At 37.9% G+C, this 18,432-nt stretch overlaps 1 protein-coding gene and 1 pseudogene across 6 annotated transcripts in view; one reads left to right on the top strand and one right to left on the bottom strand.

Annotated features, from left to right (window-relative positions):
- Window positions 1-18,432, bottom strand: part of SOCS5 (suppressor of cytokine signaling 5) — a 98,454-nt gene that overhangs the window by 32,731 nt on the left and 47,291 nt on the right. The window lies entirely within an intron of this gene.
- On the top strand, window positions 7,114-17,622 carry LOC122442462 (annotated as a pseudogene).

Below are 18,432 nucleotides of genomic sequence, written 5' to 3'. Positions count from 1 at the left end.
CTCATATAATATAGAGACTAAGTGACTTATTGGCCAAAAACCACCTCTTTAAACTGATATCTTTGCACACACACACATTTAAATTTTTAAATTCATAGTATTAATATTTTAACTACTGTCAACTTGAATAATAAAGTGTAATTTTAAAGACGTATGTTATTTACATCAGTAAGAAAATTAGTTCTCATTCAGCATACTACCATATGTCTCAAACAATGGTGAAAAGCTACTTCTGTTTCTTCAGAGTTCAGAAAAGAAACTAAAACATACTTAGTATTGTGAAGTCCTATAGCATAGAGAAACGGTCCTCAAATTTAGCATCCATGAGGTTAACAGAGGCTCATCAAAACCATTTACTGGGCCCCCTTCCTACAATTCGGATTTAGTCGACCTGAGGTGAGACTAGATCATTTCTAGCAAGTTCTCAAGTGGGTTGGATGATGCTGATCCTGGGAACACACCTAGGCTCCTCTGTTCAATTCCCAGCCTGTCACTTACTATCTTTGGACCTAGTTTGAGAGTTCACTCCTCAACTTCCTCATGTCCAAAGACAGACAGTTGTCAGAGAAGTAAACAAATAACATATTTAAACTGCCAAGCACATGGTCCTCACTCAAATGATAAGGACATATATAGGTTGAATAAACAATAACCTACTTAAAAGTACACAATACAGGGTTCCCGTGGCAATTAAGATAAAGTAAAAACACTCCACCCTGTCCCTTCTACTGTATATACCTATCACATCTAAACAAAATGTCTGGAACAGTTATTTAAAGACTCTAAAAACTGAATGGTAGCAGGTAGCTTGGGCAAGACCAGAATTCAAAGTACCACGGAACCAGAGGTGGGTTTATTCCCTCTTGTATCCTACCTACCACTCACCTACACTGGGAAAAACCTGGAAGTGGGCAGTAATGCAGACTGTGTTTCACATGGCATCCTTTAGTTCAAGGCTTGGGCAGGAAAAGGGAGGCAGTAATGGCAGGGGGCCCACAGGTACTTTGAAGTATGAGCAAGAGAAATCTTCCTCTCTTAATCCCAGAAGCTGTGGTTTCAACAGGGTGGGGCAAACCCCTCTCCTAACCCTTCCTCCCCTGCAACTTGGTCCCGGCATGTGGGCACAATCATAGGAAGAAAGCACAGCAGACAGCATTCAGGGAGATTCCAGGGAAGCAGAAAGGGTAGGGGAAATAGCTGAGGAATTCAGAAAAGCAACTCCATAAGGTTGATTATGAACAGCTGGGGTCACCCCAGAGCTGAACATAGCATTGAATTTATCCTCAATAACAAATGAAAAAGGTTGAGAATCAAACAAAGACACAAAGTCACCTATCTCAAAATGGCCAATGGGCAGGGTACACACAGGACAGATCCAAACAGCAGAGCACTACAGGCTTTGAAAACCAAACTGATACTGAAATCTCAACCCACAGAAAGCTAGCTGCAACTCGCAGCCTAAACCAACAGGGCCCACTGCCTGCTAAAACACAAAAATGAACATTCTCCACTTAATTTAAGCAAGACCCAGAGTCTCATAATATATCAGGATGCAATTCAAAATTACTTGGCATATGAAGAACCAGGAAAATCTCAACCTGCTTGGTACAATAAAGAGCCATCAACTCCGAAACAACATAGTTGCTGGAATTATCTGACAAACTTTAAAGCAGCTGTTATAAAAATGCTCCAAGAAGGCAAACACCTTCGAAACAAACAGGTCTCTAAATATTTCCAGTAGTCTCTTGTTCTTTGACAGGAGAAACACAAAGGTTTTATTCCTGAGTTTAAGTCCCATAGTTATAAGTGTAAATTTGTCACCAAGTCTTTGTGACATCAATTTACAAATTATTAAAAAAAATTTCAACATGTTCATAACACTTAACATACTAATTCTAGTTCTGCAAAGCCATTTCACTGAATAGTTGGGTTTTGCTTTTTTTTTTTTTTAGAATTTATACTAGTGTAAAACAGAAAATAATCTACACCTCAATAGGGAAAGATTATGTGAACTATTTTGTGGGCATTAAAAATAATGCCTACCTAGAATTCTACTTCTAAAAATTTACAGATATATAAGTGAGTATGTGTGTGCATGAATATACATATATAAACATACATGTTGGTTTACATGGAAAAAAAGTAAAAACAATTTATATGACCATTAAGAGTAACATCCATACAATGAAATTTTAAAATTCCATGTATCTATTTTACAAGCATGTACTGTTACATAAATTAACTAATATAAACTAAGTTATATTAAACTAACACTTTAAAAGACTAAAAGAAAAGGTCTCAGCAAAGAAACCAAACCAAATGTAAATTTTAGATTTAAACAATACAACAACTGAAATAATTCACTGGATGGGTTCAACAAGCAAAATGGAGGTGACAAAAGAAAGTCAGTGAGCTTGCAGACTGACTGACAGAAATGATCAGATATGAACAACAAGGAGGAAAAAAACATAAACAAAGCCTCAAGGACCTCTGGGATACTAAAAGGTCTAAGTTTGGTGTCACTGGCATTGTAAAAGGAACATGAAAGAGTGCACTTGAGAAAAGAATGGCAGAAAACTTTCCAAACTTGATAACAGACACAATGTACATACAGATTTGAGAAGCACAAAGAACCCAAACACAATAATCCCCTAAGAAATCTGTGCCCAGACACAGTAAACAGTAAAACTGATAAAAACAGTAAAACTGATAAAAACTAAAAACAAAGAAACAATCTGAAACTAGATAAAATAACGGAGAAGGCAATGGCAACCCACTCCAGTACTCTTGCCTGGGAAATCCCATGGACGGAGGAGCCTGGTGGGCTGCAGCTCATGGGGTCGCGAAGAGTTGGACATGACTGAGCGACTTCACTTTCACTTTCATGCACTGGAGAAGGAAACAGCAACCCACTCCAGTGTGCTTGTCTGGAGAATCCCAGGGACGGGGGAGCCTGTGCACTCTGGTCGCACAGAGTTGGACACGACTGAAGCGACTTAGCAGCAGCAGCCAGAATAAAAGTGATTAATTACTTATGGGGAAGAACAATTTGAATGGATGTGAATTTCACACCAGGAACCATTAAGTTCTGAAAGAAAAGGCATATTTTTAAAAGACTGAAAGGAAAAAACTGTCAATGCAGAATTTCTATATTCAGTGAAAATATCCTTCAGGTGAAGGGAAAAGTAAAAAAAATTCACTACCAGCAAATCAGCTTCGAAAGAATTACTGAATGGCACAAGGGATGTTATGCCAATGGAAAAATGGAACATTAGTAATAAAAAAGAATTAATAACCATATGGGTAAATTCAATAAACTATTTGTTTTCTTCTTGAATTCTTTAAAATGTTTAGTGGTTAAAAGTAAAAGCCGTAGCATTGGTTGATGGAGTTTTCTAGGTATGTAGATATAATATATGACAATACAACAAAAAAAGAGGCAAGATGTATAGACAGTAATAAGGCTTCTACACCCCACTTAAGTGGGAAAACATTTATCCTAAATAGACTATAAAAATTTAGATATATTATAATCCCTAGAGCAAACACACACACCCACACCAAGACTAGAATGAGATATAATTTAAAAAATAATAATAAACTTAAATGAAACACTAAAAGCTGTTTTAGCTTCTGCCAAAAAGGCAGAAAGGGGGAAAAAAGAAAAAAGAACAGAAAGAAAACAATAAAATGGTAGCACTAAATCCAAATATATAATTATATTAATTGTAAAGCACCTAAACTCACCAAATAAAAGACAAAGACTATGAAATGGATTTTAAAAACAGGATCCACTTATATGCTGCCTACAAGAAATGTATTTCAAAAACTTATAATATTAGTAGGTTACAAGTAAAAGGATGGGGAAAGATGTATCACAGAAATATTAATCATGAGAAGGCTGGAATGGCTTTATTAATCTCAAATAAAGTAAACTTCAAAGTGAAATCTGACAAAACTGGAAGAAAAAATACAGAAATCTCTATAGTTGGAGACCTCAACCCTCTTATCTCAGTGATCTATATGATTAGTAGACAAAAAATCATCAAGGATATAGAATACCACCAACCAACTGCATCTAACTGACATTTATAGAACACTCCACCCAACAGGAGCAGTGTACTTTCTCTCCAAGTACACACAGAATGTTCTTCAAGACACACTTTATCCTTGGTCAGAAAATAAATCTTAACAAATTTAAAACAACTGAAGTAACACAAAATATGTTCTCTAGCCATAATAAACTTAAGCTGGAAATCAATAACAGAAAGACAACAGGAAAATCTCTAAAAACTGGAAAGTTAAATGGTGCGCATACAGATAATCCACAGGTCAGAGACAAAATTTCAAGGAAAGTGAGAAAATATTTTTACTTCCAAGAAAATTAAAACACATCAGAATTTGTACAATGCAGTTAAACAAAGCTCAGGGGACAATTTATAGCATTAAACGCTTATATTAGCAAAGAAGAAAATTCTCAAATCAATAATCTTAAGTGTCTACCTTAGTTAGGGGAAAAAAAGAGCAAAATAAACCCAAATCAAGTAGAAGGAAGGACACGCTTACAGCTAACATCATACTTAACAATAAAAGTATGTTGAATATAGGTCCTATTTGCAGACAACTTGATTGTCTACATAGAAATCTCACAGAATCTACACAAAACCTCCTGGAACTAATAAGTAAATTATAAAAAGTCATAAAATATAAGGAAAACACACAAAAAAATCAATCACATATATACCAGCAATGAACAAGTAGAAACCAAAATTTTAAAATGCCACTACAATACCTCCCCAAAATTTTAAATATGGAGGTATAAATCTAATAGAACAGGTACAAGATTTATATGCCAAAAACTACACCGCTATTAAAAAAATCAAAGATCTAAATGGAAATTCGTATTATATTCATGAATTCAAAGTGCAACATGGTACAGGTGTCAATTTTTCTCATTTAAGCTGTAGATTAAACACAGTTCTGATCAAACTACCACCCTCCAGGATATTTTTTGTATATATAGACAAACTTACTCTAAAACAATAGCAAAGGAGCTAAAAAAGCCAAACAATTCTTAGCTACAGTAGTAAAGAGGGTATGACATTGGGTTAAAGAACAGACAAATAAATCAATGGACTAGAGCTGAGAAACGGATCCATATGAATACAGCCCATATGATTTTGGACAAAGGTGTTTGCAAAGGCAATTTCTTCTTCTTTTTTTAAAATTTATTTATTTATTTTAATTTTATTATTTATTTATTTATTTTTTCAGTGGGTTTTGTCATACATTGACATGAATCAGCAATAGATTTACACGTATTCCCCATCCCGATCCCCCCTCCCACCTCCCTCTCCACCCGATTCCTCTGGGTCTTCCCAGTGCACCAGGCCCGAGCACTTGTCTCAGGCATCCAAACTGGGCTGGTGACCTGTTTCACCATAGATAATATGCATGCTGTTCTTTCGCAACATCCCACCCTCACCTTCTCCCACAGAGTTCAAAAGTCTGTTCTGTACTTCTGTGTCTCTTTTTCTGTTTTGCGTAAAGGGTTGTCGTTACCATCTTTCTAAATTCCATATATATGTGTTAGTATGCTGTAATGTTCTTTATCTTTCTGGCTTACTTCACTCTGTATAATGGGCTCCAGTTTCATCCATCTCATTAGAACTGATTCAAATGAATTCTTTTTAATGGCTGAGTAATATTCCATGGTGTATATGTACCACAGCTTCCTTATCCATTCGTCTGCTGATGGGCATCTAGGTTGCTTCCATGTCCTGGCTATTATAAACAGTGCTGCGATGAACATTGGGGTGCACGTGTCTCTTTCAGATCTGGTTTCCTCAGTGTGTATGCCCAGAAGTGGGATTGCTGGGTCATATGGCAGTTCTATTTCCAGTTTTTTAAGGAATCTCCACACTGTTCTCCATAGCGGCTGTACTAGTTTGCATTCCCATCAACAGTGTAAGAGGGTTCCCTTTTCTCCACACCCTCTCCAGCATTTATTGCTCGTAGACTTTTGGATAGCAGCCATCCTCACTGGCGTGTAATGGTACCTCATTGTGGTTTTGATTTGCATTTCTCTGATAATGAGTGATGTTGAGCATCTTTTCATGTGTTTGTTAGCCATCTGTATGTCTTCTTTGGAGAAATGTCTGTTTAGTTCTTTGGCCCATTTTTTGATTGGGTCATTTATTTTTCTGGAATTGAGCTTCAGGAGTTGCTTGTATATTTTTGAGATTAAACCTTTGTCTGTTGCTTCGTTTGCTATTATTTTCTCCCAATCTGAGGGCTGTCTTTTCACCTTATCTTTGACAAAGGAGGCAAGGATATACAATGGAAAAAAGACAACCTCTTTAACAAGTGGTGCTGGGAAAGCTGGTCAACCACTTGTAAAAGAATGAAACTAGAACACTTTCTAACACCATACACAAAAATAAACTCAAAATGGATTAAAGATCTAAATGTAAGACCAGAAACTATAAAACTCCTAGAGGAGAACATAGGCAAAACACTCTCCGACATAAACCACAGCAAGATCCTCTATGACCCACCTCCCAGAATATTGGAAATAAAAGCAAAACTAAACAAATGGGACCTAATGAAACTTAAAAGCTTTTGCACAACAAAGGAAACTATAAAATTTATTTTTTAATTGAAGGATAATTGCTTTACAGAATTTTGTTGTTTTCTGTCAAACATCAACATGAATCAGCCACAGGTGTCTCCTCACTCTTGAACCTCCCTCCCATTTCCCTCCCCATCCCACCCCTCTAAGTTGATACACAGTCCCTGTTTGAGTTCCCTGAGACATACAGCAAAATTATCTATTTTACACATGGTAATGTAAGTTTCCTTGTTACTCTCCATACATCTCACCCTCTCCTCCCCTCTGCCCCTGTCAATAAGTCTGTTCTCTATGTCTGTTTCTCCACTGCTGCCTTGCAAATAAATCCATCAGTACCATCTTTCTATATTCCATATATATGTGTTAGTATATGATATTACTCTTTCTCTTTCTGACTTATTTCACTCTGTAATAATAGGCTTGGGTCATCTACCTCATTAGAACTGACTCAAATGCGTTCCTTTTTATGGCTGAGCTGCACGATGCCAGAGCAGCGAGCGGCCGAGAGGAGTAACCTTTGTCCAAGGTCAGTAGCAGAGGCTGCACGGTGATGAAGCAGTGAGCAGCCCAGAGGAGATACCCTACGTCCAAGGTCAGTAGCAGCAGCCTTGAGGAGATACCCCACGTCCAAGGTAAGGATCAGTGGCTGCACTGTACTGGAGCAGCCGTGAATAGAGACCCCGCATCCAAGGTAAGAGAAACCCCAGTAAAACGGTAAGCGCTGAGAGAGGGCATCAGAGGGCCAACAGACTGAAACCACAATCACAGACAACTAGCCAATCTGATCACACAGACGCCTTATCTAACTCAATGAAACTAAGCCATGCCTTGTAGGGCCATCCAAGACAAAAAAGGTCATGGTGGAGAGTTCTGACAAAATGTGGTCCACTGGAGAAGGGAACGGCAAACCACTTCAGTATTCCTGCCTTCAGAACCCCATGAACAGTATGAAAAGGCAAAAAGATAGGACACTGAAAGAGGAACTCCCCAGGTTGGTAGGTGCCCAATATGCTACTGGAGAACAGTGGAGAAATAACTTCAGAAAGAATGAAGAGTTGGAGCCAAAGCAAAAATGACACCCAGTTGTGGATGTGACTGGTGACAGAAGCAAGGTCCGATGCTGAAAAGAGCAATATTGCATAGGAACCTGGAATGTTAGGTCCATGAATCAAGGTAAATTGGAAGTGGTCAAACAGGAGATGGCAAGGGGAAAACTTGACATTTTAGGAATCAGCAAACTAAAATGGACTGGAATGGGTGAATTTAACACAGATGACCATTATATCTAGTACTGTGGGCAAGAATCCCTGAGAAGAAATGGAATAGCCATCACAGTCAACAAAAAGAGTCAGAAATGCAGTACTTGGATGCAATCTCAAAAATGACAGAATGATCTCTGTTTGTTTCAAAGTATATCAGAGTAATCCAAGTATATGCCAGACCAGTAATGCTGAAGAATTTGAAGTTGAACAGTTCAATGAAGACCTACAAGACCTTTTAGAACTAACACCCAAAAAAGATGTCCTTTTCATTATAGGGGACGGGAATGCAAAAGTAGGAAATCAAGAAACACCTGGAGTAACAGGCAAATTTGGCCTTGGAGTATGGAATGAAGCAGGGCAAAGGCTAATAGAGTTTTGCCAAGAGAACGCACTGGTCACAGCAAACACCCTCTTCCAACAACACAAGAGAAGACTCTACACATGGACATCACCAGATGGTCAACACCCAAATCAGATTGATTATATTCTTTGCAGCCAAAGATGGAGAAGCTCTATACAGTCAGCAAAAACAAGACCAGGAGCTGACTGTGGCTCAGATCATGAACTCCTCATTGCCAAATTCAGACTGAAATTGAAGAAAGTAGGGAAAACCACTAGACCATTCAGGTATGACCTAAATCACATCCCTTACAATTATGCAGTGGAAATGAGAAAGAGACTTAAGGGACTAGATCTGATAGACAGAATGCCTGATGGAACTATGGACGGAGGTTTGTGACATTGTACAGGAGACAGGGAAAAGACAATCCCAAGAAAAAGAAACGCAGAAAAGCAAAATGGCTGTCTGAGGAGGCCTTACCAATAGCTGAGAAAAGAAGAGAAGCTAAAGGCAAAAGCAAAGGAGAAAAGGAAAGATATACCCATTTGAATGTAGAGTTCCAAATAATAGCAAGGAGAGATAAGAAAGCCTTCCTCAGCAATCAATGCAAAGAAATAGAGGAAAACAATAGAATGGGAAAGACTAGAGAACTCTTCAAGAAAATCAGAGATACCAAAGGAATATTTCATGCAAAGATGGGCACAATAAAGGACACAAATGGTATGGACCTAACAGAAGCAAAAGATATTAAGAAGAGGTGGCAAGAATACACAGAACTGTACAAAAAAGTTCTTCATGACCCAGATAATCACAATGGTGTGATCACTCAACTAGAGCCAGACATCTTGGAATGCAAAGTCAAGTGGGCCTTAGGAAGCACCACCATGAACAAAGCTAGTGGAGGTGATGGAATTCCAGGTGAGCTATTTCAAATCCTAAAAGATGATGTGAAAAAGCTGCACTCAATATGCCAGCAAATTTGGAAAACTCAGCAGTGGCCACAGGACTGGAAAAGGTCAGTTTTCACTCCAATCCCTAAGAAAGGCAATCCCAAAGAATGCTCAAACTACAGTACAATTTCACTCATCTCACATGCTAGTAAACTAATGCTCAAAAGTCTCCAAGCCAGGTTTGAGCAATACGAGAGCCGTGAACTTCCAGATGTTCAAGCTGGTTTTAGAAAAGGCAGAGGAACCAGAGATCAAATTGCCAACATCCACTGGATCATCAAAAAAGCAAGAATTCCAGAAAAACATCTATTTCTGCTTTATTGACTATCCCAAAGCCTTTGACTGTGTGGATCACAACAAACTGTTGAAAATTCTTCAAGAGCTGGGAATACCAGACCACCTGACTTACCTCTTGAGAAATCTGTATGCAGGTCAGGAAGCAACAATTAGAACTGGACATGGAACAACAGACTGGTTCCAAATAGGAAAAGAAGTTATGTCAAGGCTGTATATTGTCACCCTGCTTATTTAACTTATATGCAGAATACATCAGGAGAAATGTTGGGCTGGATGAAACACATGCTGGAATCAAGATTGCCGGGAGAAATATCAATAAATTGATATAAATAAATATCAAAAAATCAGATATGCAGATGACACCATCTGCATTATTTATATCAAAATAATTGATATAAATAAATATCAAAAAATCAGATATGCAGATGACACCATCCTTATGGCAGAAAGTGAAGATCTAAAGAGCCTCTTGATGAAAGTGAAAGAGGAGAGTGAAAAAGTTAGATTAAAGCTCAACATTCAGAAAAGTTAAGATCATGGCATCCAGTCCCACCATTTCATGGCAAACAGATGGGGAAACAGTGGCTGACTTTATTTTTCTGGGCTCCAAAATCACTGCAGATGGTGACTGCAGCCATGAAATTAAAAGACGCTTACTCCTTGGAAGGAAAGTTATGACCAACCTAGCTAGACAGCATATTAAAAAGCAGAGACCTTACTTTGCCAACAAAGGTCCGTCTTGTTATGGTTATGGTTTTTTCAGTAGTCATGTATGGATGTGAGAGTTGTACTATGAAGAAAACTGGGCACAGAAGAATTGATGCTTTTGAACTGTGGTGTTGGAGAACACGCTTGAGGGTCCCTTGGACTGCAAGGAGATCCAACCAGTCCATCCTAAAGGAGATCAGTCCTGGGTGTTCACTGGAAGGACTGATGCTGAAGCTGAAACTCCAATACTTTGGCCACCTGATGCAAAGAGCTGACTCATTTGAAAAGACCCTGATGCTGGGAAAGATTGAAGGCAGGAGAAGGGGATGACAGAGGATAAGATGGTTGGATGGCATCACCAACTCAATGGAGATGAGTCTGAGTAGACTCCGGGATTTGCTGATAGACAGGGAGGCCTGGCGTGCTGTGGTCCATGGGGTTGCGAAGAGTCAGACATGTCTGAGTGACCGAACTGAACTGAATATTCCATTGTGTATATGTACCACACTTTTTTATCCATTCATCTGTCGATGGGCATCGATCTAGATCGCTTCCATGTTCTAGGCGTTGTAAATAGTGCTGCAATGAACACTGGGGTACATGTGTCTTTTTCAATTTTGGTTTTCTCAGGGTATATGCCTAAGAATGGGATTGCTGGGTCATCTGGAAGTTTTATTCCTAGTTTTTTAAGGAGTCTCCATACAGTCTTCCATAGTGGCTGTATCAATTTACATTCCTACTAACAGCACAAGAGGGTTACCTTTTCTCCACATCCTCTCCAGCATTTATTGTTTGTAGACTTTTTGATGATGGCCATTCTGACCAGTGTGAGGTGATATCTCATTGTAGTAATGATTTGCATTTCTCTAATAATTAGCAATGTTGAGCATTTTTTCATGTGTCTGTTAGCCATCTGTATGTCTTCTTTGAAGGAATGTCTGCTTAGGTCTTTTCCCCACTTTTTGACTGGGTTGTTTGTTTTTCTGGTAGTGAGTTATATGAGCTGCTTGTATATTTTTGAAATTAATCCTTTGTCAGTTGTTTCATTTGTTATTATCTTTTCCCATTCTGAGAAGAAAAAGTAATAAAGGGAATCTAGATCGGAAAAGAAGAAATAAAGCTCTCTCTGTTTGCAGATGACATGATACTATACATGGAAAACCCTAAAGATACTATCAGAAAATTACTAGAGCTAATCAGTGAGTTTAGCAAAGTCTCAGAATACAAAATCAATACACAGAAATCACTTGCATACCTATATACTAACAATGAAAAATCAGAAAGAGAGATTAAGGAATCAATCCCATTCACCATAGAAACAAAAAGAATAAAATATCTAGGAATAAACCTACCTAAGGAGACAAAAGAACTGTATACAGAAAATTATAAGACACTGACAAAAGAAATCAAACACGACATAAACAGATGGAGAGATATTCCATGTTCCTGGGGAGGAGGAATCAATATTTTGAAAATGACTATACTAACAAATGCAATCTACAGATTCAATGCAATCCCTATCAAATTACCAATGGCATTTTTCACAGAACTAGAACAAAAAATTTCACAATTCATATGGAAACACAAAAGACCCTGAATAGCCAAAGCAGTCTTGAGAAAGAAGAATGAAGCTGGAAGAATCAACCTTCCTGACTTCAGATTATACTACAAAGCTACAGTCATCAAGACAGTAGGGTACTGGCACAAAAACAGAAATACAGACCAGTGGAACAAGATAGAAGGCCCAGAAATAAACTCACGCACCTATGGGTACCTTATTTTTGACAAAGGAGGTAAGAATACATAATGGGACAAAGAAAGCCTCTTCAATGAGTATTGCTGGGAAAATTGGACAGCTACATGTAAAAGAATGAAATCAGAACAGTTTCTAACACCATACACAAAGATAAACTCAAAATGAATCAAAGACCTAAATGTAAGACCAGAAACTATAAAACTCTTAGAGGAAAATACAGGCAGAACACTAGATGACATAAATCAAAGCAAGATCCTCTATGACCTACCTTCTAGAGTAATGGAAATAAAAACAAAAGTAAACAAGTGGGCCCTCCTGCTGCTGCTGCTGCTAAGTCACTTCAGTTGTGTCCGACTCTGTGCGACCCCATAGACGGCAGCCCACCGGGCTCCCCTGTCCCTGGGATTCTCCAGACAAGAACACTGGAGTGGATTGCCATTTCCTTCTCCAATGTATCAAAGTGAAAAGTGAAAGTGAAGTCGCTCAGTCGTGTCCGACCCTTAGCGACCCCATGGACTGCAGCCTACCAGGCTCCTCCGTCCATGGGATTTTCCAGGCCAGAGTACTGGCGTGGGTTGCCATTGCCTTCTCCGCAAGTGGGCCCTAGTTAAACTTAACAGCCTTTGCATGGCAAAGGAAACTGTAAGCAAAGGCAACTTAAGGACAGACTTTTCCCAAAACGGTGTTGGAACAACCGGACATCCATAGGCAAAAATATAACCCAAGCCTCATATCTTATAGAAATTAACTAAAACTGGATTACAGATCTTAATGTAAAATACTAAGATAAAGCCTTTAGAATCTGCAGTATAAAACCGTTATGACATGGAGATAGACAAAGAATTTTTACACACAACACCAAAAGCATGCTCCATAAAAGAAAAAAATTATAAATTAGACTTCAATTTAAAACTTTTGCTTTGTGAAAGAGAAAGAAAATTAAAAGCAAGCTATAACTTGGATAAAATATTTACAAATAGCATATTTGACACAGGATTTGTATTGTAAATATGTAAAGAACTCTCAAAACTCAGCAGTAAGAAAACACAGACTCCAATTAAAAATTGGGTAAAAGACTTGAACAAAAAGTTCACCAAGGAGCTAGACAGAGGGCAACTGACTACACTAAAGTAAGTACAGTAACTTTAGCCATTAGGTAAATCCAAATTAAAGGCATAATGATATTTTAACAGCTAAAATTGTTTTTAAAGAGTGACAATGCCAAATGCTGGAGAAGATGCATAGCAACTACAACTCGCATATATTGTCAGCAGGAAGGCAAAAAGGACAGCAATTCTGAAAAAGTGTGGCAGCTCCTTATAAAGTTATTAATAAATATACACTTACTATATGACCCAGCAATCCCATTCCTTGTATCTATCTTAGAGAAATGAGCATCTGTGCTCACACAATAACCTGTACATAAATGTTTATAATAGCTCTATTCATAATCGCTTAAAACTGCAAACAACCCAAATGTTTTTCAACAGGTGAACAGATAATCAAACTTTAGTATAGTTTATCAGTGGAATACTACTGAGCAATAAAATGGAATGAATTACCAATACATGCAATAGCTTGGATGAATTTCAAAAGCATTATTGTCAGTGAAAGAAACCAGTCTCAAAAGATTACATACTGTATGATTCCATTTATATGACATTAGTGAATTATCAGGGGTTAAGAGGGGATAGCCAGGAGTTTGGGGTGTGACAGCATGAGAGAGTTCTAGGGGCGATGGAACTGTTTAGTATCCTGATTGTGGTGGTGGGTACATGGATGTACATACAAGTTAAAATGTATACAACCATACACCCTCATTTTCTTGGGCTCCAAAATCAATATAGACAATGATAGCCATGAAATTGAAAGATGCTTGCTCCTTGAAAGAAAAGCTAAGACAAACCTAGACAGTGTATTAAAAAGCAGAGACATCCCTCTGCTGAAAAAGGTCCGTATAGTCAAAGCTACGGTTTTTCCAGTAGTCATGTATGGATGTGAGAGGGACCATAAAGAAGGCTGAGCGCTGAAGAATTGATGCTTTCAAACTGTGGTGCTGGAGACTATGCAAAGTCCTCTGGACAGCAAAGAGATCAAACCAGGCAATCCTAAAGGAAATCAACAGTGAATAGTCATTGGAAGGACTGATGCTAAAGCTCCAATACTCTGGCTACCTGATGCGAAGAGCCAACTCATTGTAAAAGACCCTGATGCTGGGAAAAATTGACAGCAAGAGGAGAAAGGGACAACAGAGGATGAGATGGTTTGATGGCATTACTGACTCAATGGACATGAGTTTGAGCAAACTCAGGGAGACACTGAACAACAGGGAAGCCTGACGTGCTTCAGTTCATGTGGTCACAAAGAGTCAGACCTGACTTAGCGACTTAACAATACCCTCCCCACCAAAAAGTCTATTGTACTGTAGGTTAATCAAGATTTTTTTTTACGCTTTTAAAAATATATAGTTTAAGTTATCTTAGAGCTTTCTTTTCTAGTTAGTCATGAATTAAGGCTCAAAATAAATGTTTTGAGCATGCGAAAACCAATGAGATGGGAGGACAAAGAGATAGTGGACAGGAGATTTAAATTTTTAAAAATTATACAAAGATATGGCAGATATACAAAGATATTAATTCTAAACTCAGAAACTCAAATTCTATCCCTCAATTAACAATAGAGGCTGTAATATGTAGCAACAACTAAAGACAAATATTTAACATCACCATGTAAAAAAGATAATTTGAGATGAAATAAATAGAGCATATATTAAGTCAAAAGAAAGATTCCACATTCGTACTAGATATTCATTTGGTCCTTGAAATAAAAATGACATTGTTTATTATTAGTATGGTATGTCCCTTGTTTTTCCTAATAGCAATTACAGATTTACAGTGGTTTATCCAAATTTTTCTCAACTGATTCTGCTTGATATAAAAAAAACACTTTTAAGAATGCTGACATGATGAATAAAGAAAAGGTGACATACATAGAAACAGAGAGTAGAATGGTGTTTGCTAGGGGCTTGGGCGGGTAGAAGAAACAGGGAGATGTTGGTAAAAGGGTACAGACTTTCATTTATAAGATGAATAATTTCTGCATGGCATGGTGACTATGGTTAATATTACTGTATTATATACTTGAAATCTGCAAAAAGGGTAGATCTTGAATGTTTTCGTTTCCCCCTGCAAAAGAGGGTAACTATGTCAGGCAATGGAAATATAAATTAGCTTGATTGCAATAATCATTTCACAATGTACATGTGTATCAAATTACCATGCTATATTCTTTAAATATATAGCCACTTCAGTATTCATGGGCTTCCCTTCTTCAGATGGTAAAGAATCCAAGTATAACGTGGGAGACCTGGGTTCGATCCCTGGGTTGGAAAGATCCCCTGGAGGAGGGCACGGCAACCCACTCCAGTATTCTTTGCCTGGAGAATCCCAATGGACAAAGGAGCCTGCTGTACTACAGGCCATGGGTTGCAAAGAATCAGACACAACTGAGCTACTAAGTGCACATGCGCACACATACACTTTAACTATATACAAATTTTACTCATCAATTATACCTCAATAAAACTGGGAGAAAAAAAAAAGACTGCTGACTGAGACCACATACTAAGACTGTCATAACTGTACCACTCTGTACCATCCTAAGGAGCCATGATATAATTTTTTTTTCTTCTCAAGAAATAAACCCAGAGCAAATCTACTAAAACACACAGAGGATTATAATTCGAGACAGCTATTCTCCATAATTATATATATGGGATGGGTGCCATAAAATTAGACCTTAGGTTATGACTGTAAAAAACAAAAACACAAACAGATGACCACAAGTCATTTATTCAAATAAGTGACCAACCTCACCATCTGCAACTTTTCCTTGTTCTTAAAGCATTACAGTTATCTGTGACAGCACTCAATTTCTTCCAAATGATAACAGCACTTTTGTAATTTTTTTCAATCTTAATTGTTCCAAGGATACAAGCTTTAAGTAGCAAATACAGATCTTTCTCAAGTTGCAAGTATGTTAAAATATAAAATTTGGTGTAATTAAAAAATTGATAAAATATTTACCTATTGATCAACAATTTACTGAATGCTTAAAATATTCCAAGCCCTAAGGGTCACAGAAAAGAGATCAAAATGGCACAAATCCTCAATGATTTAGCTGAGGACACAGTACACATCTGTTGAGATAATAAAACACCAGGACTATAAGCAAGAAAGTACTATGTAGAACAATTAAAGAATAACATCTAAACAGATGTCAAACACTCTTTAACAGGTCTCCTATATAAGTCAAATGGTAATTCAGAAGAGAAGAAAAAATTCATCTGATGGAGGGAGGATAAGAAAGGAGCGAAGCAACAGAAGTTTATCAAGGCTGTCACTCATCAAGTTAAATTTGGTCAACAGAATCCACATCAGGTAGCACAAAGTGAAGCTGAAAAGAAGTTGAAGAAAGATGACAAGAAGAAAGAATTACAAGAGCTAAATGAGTTGTTCAAACCTGTAGTTGCTGCTCAAAAAATAAGTAAAGGTGCAGACCCCAAATCTGTAGTATGTGCATTCTTCAAGCACGGACAGTGTACTAAAGGAGATAAGTGTAAGTTCTCTCATGACTTGACTCTGGAGAGAAAATGTGAAAAGCGAAGCATTTACAGTGATGCAAGAGATGAAGAACTTGAAAAAGATACTATGGATAACTGGGATGAGAAAAAACTGGAAGAAGTTGTGAACAAGAAGCACGGTGAGGCGGAAAAGAAAAAACCAAAAACTCAAATAGTGTGCAAACATTTCCTTGAAGCTATTGAAAACAACAAATAGGGCTGGTTTTGGGTATGTCCTGGAGGGGGTGATATTTGCATGTATCGTCATGCACTTCCTCCTGGATTTGTCTTGAAAAAAGGTAAAAAGAAAGATTAAAAAGAAAGAAGAGAAGGAGGATGAAATTTCATTAGAAGATCTAATTGAAAGAGAGCATTCTGCCCTAGGTCCAAATGTTACCAAAATCACTCTAGAATCTTTTCTTGCATGGAAGAAAAGAAAAAGACAAGAAAAGATTGATAAACTTGAGCAAGATATAGAAAGAAGGAAAGCAGACTTCAAAGCTGGGAAAGCACTAGTGATCAGTGGTCGTGAGGTGTTTGAATTTTGTCCTGAACTGGTTGACGACGATGATGAGGAAGCTGATGACACCCTTTACACCTAGGGAACAGGTGGTGATGAGGTTGATGATTCAGTGAGTGTAAATGACATAGATTTAAGCCTGTACATCCCAAGAGATGTAGATGAGACAGGTATTACTGCAGCCAGTCTTGAAAGATTCAGCACATATACTTCAGAAAAGGATGAAAACAAATTAAGTGACGCTTCCAGAGGTAGGGCTGAAAATGGTGAGAGAAGTGATTTGGAAGAGGACAACGAAGGGGAAGGACAGGAAAACGGAGCCATCGATGCTGCTCCTGTGGATGAAAATCTGTTTACTGGATGAACTAGAAGAAGAATTAAACACACTTGATTTAGAAGAATGACACCAAACAAGTCAATGCAAAAATTGAGCCAGCTCAGCATGAGTTGAAATTGACTACATTAACTTTTTTCCACCTAAAACTCTTCAACAGGATGTTTGTTTCCCATGCTGATTATGGAGGGCTTACTTCCTCCCTACATCTTGCTTTCTGACTTTGGCTACATCTCATAGTAAGTTCAGAGTAGTTCATGATAAATTAAAGATAAATGGTCACTGCAGAAAATGATTGATGGTTGTAACTGTCCACTCAAGTAGGAAGTGTAAACTGCTTTTCCAGCTTTTGATTTTCATTGGGCATGTGTTGTTACAAGGACAACATAAATTTAAATTACCCTTCATTTAAGGCAATTTTTAATGAGTGATTCTATCTCCTTTGTATTTATATGTTTAAAAGACTGCCTAAGATATGAACCTGTACTTCATCAAGGAAACTGCATATGCAGATTCAGTATTGTATATCTTTGGACAATCAGATGGACATTTAAAATGAAACTTCATTAATCTGACAGGATCAACTGCAATGCCCTGTGTTAAATTGTTTGAAACCACTCCCTTTTCTTTTTTGCCAATAAAGTTGTAAATAAAAAATGATACAATAAATTCCAAAAAAAAAAAACTCCAGGGTTAAATCCCAGCTGTTCCACAGTGCCCAGGGAGTAGACATGGTACCTGACACAAAAAGGACATTTGTTCATTCACTGTGATTTGGATTTGGCTAATCAAGAAGGAGGGGCAAGCAGGGGCTCCTTCTAGAAGGGACCTACTTAGGATGTCTGCTACTCAGGCAGACACCGCAAGCTCCCTGCTTGCATTCAGTAACACCTTCTCACAACCATGTGAAAGAAAGGATGCTGACACCTAAAGGAAGGAGCCAGCTGCTCTCCTTGTCTCCTCTAGAGTACAAATTCATCAAGGGCTGCACCGTCCTGGACCCAGCTGCACCA

Source organism: Cervus canadensis, chromosome 5 (assembly GCF_019320065.1).
Source record: "Cervus canadensis isolate Bull #8, Minnesota chromosome 5, ASM1932006v1, whole genome shotgun sequence".
Lineage (NCBI taxonomy): Eukaryota > Metazoa > Chordata > Mammalia > Artiodactyla > Cervidae > Cervus > Cervus canadensis.
Note: the sequence above shows the minus strand (reverse complement) of the source record. Positions and strands in the feature narration are given on the sequence as shown.